The sequence below is a fragment of the Phragmites australis genome, chromosome 15, assembly GCF_958298935.1.
Source record: "Phragmites australis chromosome 15, lpPhrAust1.1, whole genome shotgun sequence".
Lineage (NCBI taxonomy): Eukaryota > Viridiplantae > Streptophyta > Magnoliopsida > Poales > Poaceae > Phragmites > Phragmites australis.
This window is the reverse complement of record NC_084935.1, coordinates 17,440,408-17,451,709: the sequence shown is the minus strand read 5'-3', so window position 1 is coordinate 17,451,709 and position 11,302 is coordinate 17,440,408. Positions and strand designations below refer to the sequence as shown.

General features: G+C 43.9%; 1 long non-coding RNA gene across 1 annotated transcript; it reads right to left on the bottom strand.

The window, feature by feature from the left end:
* Positions 1-8,855: 8,855 nt before the first annotated feature.
* Positions 8,856-11,153, bottom strand: LOC133893618 (uncharacterized). The gene is made up of 4 exons (XR_009904540.1): positions 11,027-11,153; positions 10,568-10,943; positions 9,401-9,522; positions 8,856-9,321 (listed from the first exon to the last, which is right to left on the bottom strand). It is a non-coding gene; the product is annotated as an uncharacterized LOC133893618 (long non-coding RNA).
* Positions 11,154-11,302: the final 149 nt, after the last annotated feature.

Genomic DNA, 11,302 nt, shown 5'->3' with positions numbered 1-11,302 from the left:
TGAGTCGAAAATAAAGTTCTTGCTAATATCTGACTGGATGACTGTACATAGGTCACTATAGGTTAGTTGGTCCTAATTTCTAACGATGTATTGCTCAAAAAGAGTAGAAACACGTACCCCCAGTGGTAGGGTAAAAGTATGTATTTCTTCAATTGTAGCTCCAGAAGACACTTCAATACATAATCCTCGGCTTTCTTTAGGTCGGTAGATTTCATCATTGTCAGGTTAATAAGATATGGGTCGATGAATCCCACATGCATGATGCACTCCTTCCTGCATCTTTGTACCTCCATTCTACACAAGGAATAAGTTAAGAGAATCAATACAATGGTACAGAAATGTATATTGTGAATTATACGTATACAACACTTACAGAGTCCAACAACTCAAGATAGACACGTCGAGGGCATCATGTTGGTACAGTCGATACATTTCCTCGAAGAATATAAAAATACTGCCGTCCCCGTGGAGGAGATCTTGTTCCTTGACTCTGGCCTCGAAACTTTCCTACCCTCCTTCGACTCATTCATGTACCACGCATGAAATTTCCGAAGTTGATATGTCAGTTTGGCCCACTCGTCCGGCGCGACCAACAGTTCGCCCAGCTTAAATTGCCATCTCTCGGCTGTTTTGGGTGCCACGGACTCATTAAAAAAATGCTCTCTTGTCATATTGGCATCCTTAAGGAATCTTTTTAGTTGTTGTTCTTCCCGTACCTGGTCGATAGAAGCCTGCCGCAAGGATTTCTTTCCTTTGATACGCTCGTAGTCTGATTGATGCTTAGCCATAGCAGGTTTGCTCAGTGTCAAGAGAAACTTTTTGGTTTCTTCAGTGAGTGGTTTTTTCTTCTCAGGCTCTCGCTTTTTAAAAAATTTCTCAACTTCGGCGTTCACTATCGCTCTGTTTTCCTCTGCAGTTCTTTCATAAGGCAACTTCTCAGGTGCTGCCACCTTCTTAGACTGAGAGCGTGTTGTCAACTTCGGAGGAGGAGTTGGCAATTTTGGTGGCAGTGTTGCTGACTTCGGAGGAGGAGGAGTCGGCTCACTTGGTGGCACTGGTGCTGACTTCGGAGGGGGAGGTGTTGGCTCCCTTGGTGGCACTGTTGCTGACTTTGGAGGGGGAGGAGTTGACTCTCTTGTTGGCGACTTGCATTGGGGAGGAGTCGGCTCTCTTCTCGGTGACGGTGGCAGTGGCGGCGACAGTGGAGGAGTTGGATCTCTTCCTGGTGACGGTGGCACTGGCGCCGACCGTGGAGGAGTTGGATCTCTTCTGTGTGCTGGGTCCGACTCCGCATCAGACGACTCGTCTGTCTCATCCTCAAACAATATGTAGTGCTTGTGCCACAAAATGAAGCCACCCACGTTTGATCCGAGCCTCTTGGAACCCGTCTCTCCGGGGTAATCCATGTCAAGCTTACGGTACGGCTTTCGCACAGAGTCCACGTGGACCTTAACATATCCCCGTGGTATCGGGAGATCGTTCAAGAGAGCCCCTTCGACGCATTGGTCGACCTGCCCCATAGCCACCGTCATGGTAATGTTCATAGTGGGCACGACAAGCTTGCACACATTCCTTTCTGTGATGTCGTCCACGGGGAAACGGGCTAATTCTTCTTCTCCAAACCCCGCGGATGCGCAGCTGCTGCGACAACCACCAGGGCTCACAACATTTTCTTCGCCTTGCTGCTGCCTGATTCCTTGCAGAAATGATTCTTTGATTTCTCTGATTTTGGCATCTGTCATCTGACGCTCTTGCACAAGTTCTTGTCGCACTACAGCCAGCAAGTCTTCCAGCTCTTCTCTCCTTCTCTTCCGACTCCTATAACTTCCGGCGGATTCTGGGAATCCCTCTTTCTAGGGCACCACACCCTTGCCTCTTGTGCGACCCGGGTGCTCCTTGGTTCCTAGTGCCAAGGTTAGCTGGTCGTTCTCCCTATCCGTCCTGAAAGAGCCTTGGGAAGACTGGGTGTGGGCATCTGCAATTCTCTGCATCACTTCCTGTTCTCTGTCGCTTTTGAAGTTCAGACTGCCATCTGCCGCCAAGGTCACCCCTCTCGCGTACAGATAGTGCACGTGGTCTTCTGGGAGTTGGCTTTGTTGATCTCACTTAGTCGTTGTGCTTCCTCTGAACGCTTGTGCTCTATGAAATCGTTCCAGAATGGTTGAACCGTCGGATAATGGTCCTATTTTGGTGTCCGACCCACCAAGCTATAATTTCTCCACAGCTTACACTTGAAATTCTTGAACGTGATGGACATTGTTGATAGGGCACGACACTTCGCTTTGGCCATGCTGCATCCTTCAGGGAACTCAAACTTTGCCAACAACTTGCCCCACATAAGATCCTTGATATTTTCGGGAACCACCCACATGTCATCCCGTCTGCCTCTCCAAGTTCTGTATGTGACTGTGACATGGTCCCTCACCAGACACCCGATTGTTGTCTTGTACGGGCCCAGAATAACTTTTGGTCTCGTGGGATCCCCGACAGCATTGACCTCCGCAATGATGAAACGTCCCTCAGGCATCCTGCTGGGATCTCGTCCACTCCTCTCTTCTCCAGTCATCTCATCACCACCCGGAGCATCAGCATCAGGGTCGATCTGACCCTCCGGTGCATCACCTTCGGCCATGCCCTGTGCAGCCTCAGCGGCTGTCTCCAACTCAAACTGTTCCATATTCAAGTACAACCTCGGGCTACCACCCCATGTCTGGTCCGGCTCCATGTTTGCAGGCTCATCATGTACTGAGGCTGGGGCCGGACTTGAGGGACCTTGTATCGGAGGGGGGACGGGATGGGGCCGTGCACGGCAGTTGAATTTCATATGTGTCATTCCTACATCAACATTTTAGACACAAGAAGCACTTGATTTAGAGATAATCTAAAACCGAATGCTATACTGGAACATAGAAGAAATGAGGAGAAAGGGACGTAAAATGCAAGGGCATAAGGCACACAGAAATGCAAAAGTACAACATATTGATCAGGTCCATAAATACAACATACATCAGTTTCAGTTATACAAGTGTTCATAGCCAGAGTACAGAACACATAATAATCAGGTCCACACAAGCATTATACATTCAAACTACTCATCGCTATCATCACTCGGCAACCACCAGTACTCGTCGCCCTCAATGTGGCCAACATCATCGCCCTCAACGTAGTCATAAGGAACCACGTCGTTCAGGTCCACGCTAGAATCCACATCACCGCCATCAAGGTGGCCAACATCTTGATGGTCCAGCACCTCGGCCGATTGAATGGACAACTTCTGAAACCTGCTCACTACCTCCTCAATTTGGAGTACAAGCCAGTTCGCATCCATAGAGCACTTGCACGAATAGGAATCGAAGCTTTCGTTAGCCATTTCCTTAGGTCTACAACTATATCATCGATCTTTTCGATGGTCCACGCCCAACCATTAGTCATTGTTCTACAACCATCCAAAACGGATAGGAAAACACATATGACATACCAATTTATGACAAAGCTATATATACAAAGCTATATTCAAAGCTATATATATAAATGAAAGGCACATATTAGAATCAATGACAAAACTATATATACAAAGATATCGAATTTCCCTTGTACTAATGCTATGAAGAATTCTTGAAAAATTTAATTGTATTGAGATGGAGGATGACTTGAACTTCTTTTGGAAAAATTTAAGGAAGCATATAGCTTGATCAAAGATTTTATTGCTTGGTGTGTGCTACTCAAATTCTGCATTAATCCTATGCCACAAAATAAAAACCTGGAAACAAGTCAGTGTTATCCTTTTGTACACAACTAATTTCCATAGGTAGTAACTTGTAAGAATAGGAACAGCAATACAGGTTTGCACTTCTAAATATTTCCGGCATAACCAAATAAAACTGCCAACTTGCTAGTGCCAACACAGCACTGAATTAACAAAACCAACCAGAATATCTCCAGTAAATCTATAGAAAGTGCAAAAATAGGTAATATTTTCTAGAAAAATGCATGTTCTTTGGATATCTGCAGATTCAGTGACAATGTTTCACATTTCAGAAATCAAGTAGATCTCTTACAGGTTGTATACTTCCATCATCGACATCAAGTAAACCAATACTACCTTAGCTTTCTAGCTTTAGGAGATTTAGGAATTGCGCAAGTGGAGTCAGTTTGTGAAACTGATAGAAAGAGGTATGGAATGAAACACTCAATGAAAATCGGGCATAGATACTGAGTTAAACAAGTTTACTACAAGGTTCATAATAGTGCTCCACCACAGGAGCATCCAAAAGCACTAACTTGAACGATGTTGCATTATTGCTTTTGGGATCTAACACCAACGGCATTTTGGCACTCATAACTCCTAGCATAGCAGTTATACAGCCACAAAGCAAAAACAGAGTGACAAATGCAGCAAAATAACAATATCTGGGCAACATATCAGCACGTTTTTCACAATGTATATACACAAGCAGAACAGCAGATAAACACATGCGCACAGAACAAAATCAATTCACTTATGTATGCTGCCAAGTAGCAGATAAACACAACATCCATGCTGCTGCCGAGCAGCGTCCAAGTTGCAGGTGGCCTCAAAGATATCTTCATTAACCGAACAAAGAAAACCATGTCTTTGAGACGTTACTGAACACAGAAAGAAAAGAAAACATAGCAGAGTCTATTGTTTCTAGCTTTAGGAGATTTAGGAATTGCGCAAGCATTATTTCACTAGAACTAAACTTCCAACTTAATTTAGCAAATTGTTATGATATTAACTTCCTGAATCCATCTATAGCAAGTACCATTCAAATACTTGCTACAATAATTCATACTTTTGGAAATGATGGTGACTACTTTATTAAGATCATAACTTCGTTACAGAGATTGGGCCTCACTTTTAAACAAAGAACAATTCAAAGAAAAGCTACTATATGCTTTATACCATAATATCTAGCAATTTATGGGATAATAGCCACATCGATAACTTTTTCTTTTACCTACTTAAATTGCTTCTTCAACATCCTTTAGGGTCATGGGCATATTTTTTGTCATTGCAAAACAATTCACAATGTGGAGTCAATATGAGTGCACTTTCATGTGCAATCAAAATAAACAATGGTCTGCATGTGTAATATTCCTAATTTGAGTTGAAGGATTCAAATTGAGCTGTTCGAGTCAAATTGGACGCTGCCTGGTACCCTCTGCATGTGTAATAGATTACAAGTTTACAAATGGGTGGGTGGGTTGCTAACCGAAATCGAAACCGAGCAGGAGAGGTGGTCCTCGGCGTCGGCATCAATGGCGGCAGCGGCTCCTCCTCCATGGGGGTGATGGTGGCAAGAGGTCGGGGACAAATCGACATCGGGAGGAGGCGGCAGCGCGTCGGGGCGACGTCCAGAGGAGGCGGAGTCAGAGGAGGCGGCGGCGCGTCGGGGCGGCGTCGGGAGGAGGCGGCGGCGCGTCGTGGTGGCGTTGGGAGGAGGCAGCGCTAGGGTGAATAGAGGAACGAGGATGCAGCTAAGTGTTGGAGATAAATATAGGAGACGTATCAGTGCCGGTTCTATTTTCTAACCGGCACTGACACTAGTATCAGTGCCGATTATATTTACAACCGGCACTGATAGTTGAAGTATCAGTGCCGGTTATATTTACAACCGGCACTGATAGTTGAAGTATCAGTGCCGATTTTATGTACAACCGGCACTGATACTTCAACTATCAGTACCGGTTACTGCATAGAACCGGCATTGATACAAGTTTTCCCAGCAAATTAATTCTTATAATGTGCTTTGTTTGACAAAATAAATGCTTTAATGTGCTTTGTTGCATATAAAATTAGTTTTAATTCTAGAAAATTGCAAATAAATTTTATAAAATCTTTTTAACTTGTTTTATGTTGAAAAATAATTCTAGAAAAATTCAATATGCACTCGATATAAATTAAAGCATATTATTACATCACCCATACATGTCCTTGATACAAAATAAAGGTTAACCTAAATATTATACAAATTTCACCAAATACATGAAAGCTGCTTTCACTGAACGATTAATGCTTCGTTATGGTCGCGGCGTATGTAGGTAGCTTCCGCAGTGTCATCAATGAGAGGCAGTTCGACATTCTCTCCAAAAGGAGGCAGGTCTTCGAATTTGTCGCAGTCTTCGTCATCGACAACATTCTCAATACCGACGATTTTTCTTTTTCCTTGAAGAACCATGTGACGCTCCTCCTTGTTAGCTGGGTCCGGGTCCTTTACATAGAAGACTTGTGCAACATCGTTGGCAAGCACGAATGGTTGTTCTCTGTATCCGACGAGTTTGAGGTCCACGATAGTCATACCGTACTTGTCGACCTTGACTCCCCCTGTGAGCCTGACCCATTGGCACCGAAACAGAGGGACCATCAACTCGCCATATTCAAGTTCCCAAATCTCCTCTATGAATCCATAGTACGTCTCCCTATTGCCAGCACGATCACAGGCATCAGTACGGACACCGCTATTTTGGTTAGTGCTCTTGTTGTCTTGACTCGCGTATAAAATGTATAGCCGTTAATCTCGTATGCTTGGAATGTGCGAATCGTAGTTGATGGGCCATTTGCCAACAGTTCCAACAGAGCATCGTCGGTATCCTTACCCATCATGAGTTGACGTAACCAATTACCGAAATTATCTCTGTGCTCTTTTGTGATCCAATCATCTGACTTCGTTGGATTTGTGGAGCGTAGCATGCTCACATGCATTTTGACATACGGGATCACTACAACTGCCTGTTGCAAAACTGCAAAGTGTGCTTGAGTGAATGAAGCACGATCTTTGATATGGATTGAAGTATGATCTATCGTCCCTTTCCCCTTTAGCCTCCCCTCATAGCGAGATATAGGCATACCAATCGCGTTCAGTTTCATATAGTCAATGCAAAACTCAATGACCTCCTCCATACTCCACCCTTGGGCAATGCAACCTTCCGGACGACCTCGGTTACGAACATATGTCTTCAGAACCCCCATGAACCTTTCGAAAGGATACATCTGATGCAGAAACACGGGGCCAAGGCTCTTTATCTCACCCATAATGTGAACAATTAGATGGGGCATTATATCAAAAAATGTCAAAGGGAAAATAGTCTCAAACTGACATATAGTATGGACCACGTCTTCGTGCAGCTTTGCCAGTTTGTTCGGATCAATGACCTTCTGTGAAATTGCGTTGAAGAACGAACACAGCTTAATGATTGGGTCTTGGACCTTATCCGGCAGGATACCTCGAATTGCAACTGGAAGCATCTGCGTCATCATCACGTGACAATCATGAGACTTCATGCCAACTAACTTCGTATCTTTCATGTTTACAAAGTTCCTGATATTGGAGGAGTAACCGGTCGGAACTTTGACATCACGCAAGCAACCAAACAAGCGGATCTTCTCTTCCTTGCTCATAGTGTAGCAAGCTGTGGGAAGTTTCTTTTTGTCGTTGTCTAATTGTATGTAGTGTAGGTCCTTCCTAAGGTTCATTTCTTCCAGGTCCAGCCGTGCATTTAGTGTATCTTTTGTTTTGCCGGGTATGTCTAGTAAGGTACCAATCAAGCTATCAAACACATTCTTCTCCACGTGCATGACGTCAATTGCGTGTCGGACCATAAGATACTTCCAATAAGGCAGCAACCAAAATATTGACATCTTTTTCCACATGGGAGTATTTTGCCCAGCCTGCATTTTTGTACTGCCTGGCCCCTTTTCAAGTACAACTCTAAGTGTATTAACCATCTTAAATACCTATTCTCCACTGCGAATCTTCGGAGCTTGACGAAGCTCCATTGTCCTGTCAAAAGCTCTTTTATTCTTGGGGTATGGGTGATCCGGATGGAGGAACCTACGATGACCTATGAAGATCATTTTCCGGCTGTTTTTTAGCCACCGTCCCTCCGTTTCCTCCAAGCACTGAACACATCTATCGTACCCTTTTACAGTCTGTCCTGATAGGTTACCAAGAGCAGACCAATCTGAAATCTCACGAACAGCATCGCGCGCAGGGTGAAATTCTCGTGTCTGTACTCATCCCATACCCGTACGCCATCTTTCCACAGTACAAGAAGATCTTCCACCAATGGTTTGAGGTACACATCAATATCGCTGCCTGGTTGATTCGGCCCACTAATCAGCCGAGGCATCATAAGGTACTTCCGCTTCATGCACATCCAAGGTGGAAGGTTGTAGATACAAAGAGTCACAGGCCAAGTGCTATGAGTACTTCTTGTGTTGCCGAAAGGATTCATCCCATCCGTGCTCAACCCGAACCTTATATTCCTCACTTCATCTCTGAATTCCTTGTATTTCGAATCAAATCTCCTCCATTGCATGCCATCAGTAGGGTGTCTAAGCATTCCATCTTTCTTGCGCTGTTCGGTATGCCATCGCATCAGCTCGGCATTCGCTCTGTTAGCAAACAATCGCTTCAAATGGGGGACTATAAGGAAATACCAAGCCACCTTAACGGGGGGTCTTTTCTTCTTTCTCTTCACCCCTACGCCATCGCTCTCGATATCATCAACGTTACTCTTGTACCGTGGTGCATTGCAAACGCGACACGCTTCCAAGTCTGCATCCTCGCCGCGGAACAACATGCAGTCGTTTCCACATGCATGTATTTTCTCTACTTCCAATCCCAACGGGCAGACAACCTACTTGTTATGGTACGTGTTTTCGGGTAACACGTTCCCCTCTAGAAGCAATTCCCTCAAGAATTATAACAATTCATTGAAACCCTTATCGGCCCAACCATTGCTAGCCTTCATTTGCATCAGTGTCAGCACCACATGCAACTTGTTATGCTCATCTTTACAGTTCGGGTAAACTAGTGTTTTAGCGTCCTCTATCATATACTGGTACTTTTGATGTTGTCTTTCAATGGTGAAGTCCCCCTCCCCATTGCGCAACATTTGTTCTATGCCTTCTTCATTATTACCAACAAAAGTGTCCCGATCATCGTTCTCGACAAAAGTATCTTCAAATGCCGACATATCGAAGTATTCGTTAGCCGTCGGATCGTTGCCTCCGTCTCCTTCGACTGTTGGTTGCCCTTCATGCCCAACATCTGCAAGTTCACCGTGCTCAGTCCAATGGGTGTAGCCAGCCTTGAAACCCCTGCGAATCAAGTGTGCACGGATCTGCTCTATGTTTGAAAACCGCTTCTCATTCTTGCAGTCGACACACGGACAGCATATATAGTGCTCGTCACGCTTCCCTTTTTGCTTCTTGTACGCCGCGGCAGCCCTCAAAAAAGCCTCGATGCCAACAATGAACTCTGGCCCTCATTGCTTGTACATCCATGACCGGTCTATCTGTAAATCATTATAATTAGACACATTGGACTTATAATCATTAACCATTTCAAAATCTAGAACATATTCATCGAATTACCTCGCATCCTGATTGGTCCCTATTTGAGAGCCCATCTCCTTCCGGTACTTGGGCCGGGTCGGGAGACCCGCCTTCCAAAGGCTGCCGAGTCTGATTGCGACCCGTGGGTGGACGTGCCATCCCTACAACACAGTATTTTATCAACTGTACATGTTAAATTCACTATGTTGATTAATTAACAGAGGAAATCTACTGGATTATTATTAAAATTCATGACTTTAAAAATATACGCAATCCACATACTAGAAAATTAGAGCTAGATTTTAGGGACATTTTGCAAATACCTCCCTGATTTTTTATTCTTTGAATGCCACTCGAATGACAGCTCTAGCGGTATTTTTGCAATTTTTGAATGGCAATAACGGTTCAACAAGTGGCAAATTTGCAATTATCCATAGATTTTAATGTAGGTACCCAACTCTATTTACATGTGACTTTTAATCTACTCGTTAAATCATCTACAATGAAAAAATTGCGACCTTTCTCTAATTTATATGGATATTTGAGCTCTTGCTCATTCCAAATTTCAACACCAACTAACAACCACCTAAATTCAAACCTAGAGAAATCTAGCAACTAAAATCCAACTAAGAATCAAATGTAGATAATCTCTATACATCTAATAACGATAAAGTTGCAAACTTTACCTAAATTAGATCTCAACTACATCTCTAAATCCATAACCATGGAACAAGCACCATCCATCATCAACCCTAGAGCAATCTACCAAGTAATCTATCCAAAAATGAAATATATATCTCACTAACCTTAAAACAGTTGACTCCTCCAAAATTTGAAGGCTACCACACAAAAACCCTTGAATCGCCAAAAAAAATGGCAAGGAAGCGCTGTAACACTGGGCTGCGGCGGCGACGGCTCTGTTCTGGGTCGAGATGAGGAAGAAGATGGGCTATATATATACTGTAGCAGACTATCAGTGCCGGTTCTAACCATAAACCGGCACTGTTACTATCAGTGCCGGTTCTTAACTCTAGACCCTCGATCGCGGGCGGAAGTTTTAGAACCGGCACTGATACCACTTTCAATACCGGTTCCTTTGAACCAGCACTAAAGGTGACAGCTATTATGTGGTGTTCTGTAGTAGTGTGCCAATTTTCCACGACGCATAGGAAAAAAATTGTTTGTGTGCTGAAGATCTTGACTCACCTCTTTTTCAAAACAAGATCACACACAGGTAACCAAATCATCTGTAGTTCATCTGTGATACGAGTCATTGCCTCTTCTTCTTCTTTGGAGGTAAATATGTTGACATCAGCATTGACTTCCATTGAATCAGTCACTATTTCGCTTTCCATGGAGTCAGGAACTACTTCGATCTTCATGGAATCAGGCACTTCACTCACTATGGAATCAGGCACGACTTCGCTATCCATTGAATCAGGCACTATTTCCTATGAACCAGATCCTAGAAGCGAAGAGGGACATGATTCACAAACTGGAAACCAAATTCTTCTTAGTTCAGTTATGAAAAGCACCATTTCTCTGTCAAGAACATCCCTCTCTGTCCGTTGATGTGCCACTTCTACATGTTGTGGAAGAAACACATTTGAATGACTAGAATCATGAACACCAATCAACTAATAAAACAAAACTAATCGAACTCACCATATTTTTCCTCCATCTTCCTACCCATCGCACAAGTCCTGGCTTTAGTTGCATCACCAGCCATGAAGACTCTTGCCTTCCAATGCGCTCCTGTCGGCGCGACCATGAACAACGTCGTCCTGCCCAGGCATTAAGTGTTTCGGGAGCATGCACAGGCATTCAAAACTCATGCAGGAAATTAACTCACACGGGTTGTAGTGGCAAACCGGGTTGAAACTTCCCAAACATCACTTATTTCCAGCCGTTATCCCAAGTGCTAAAACTTCATTTAAATCA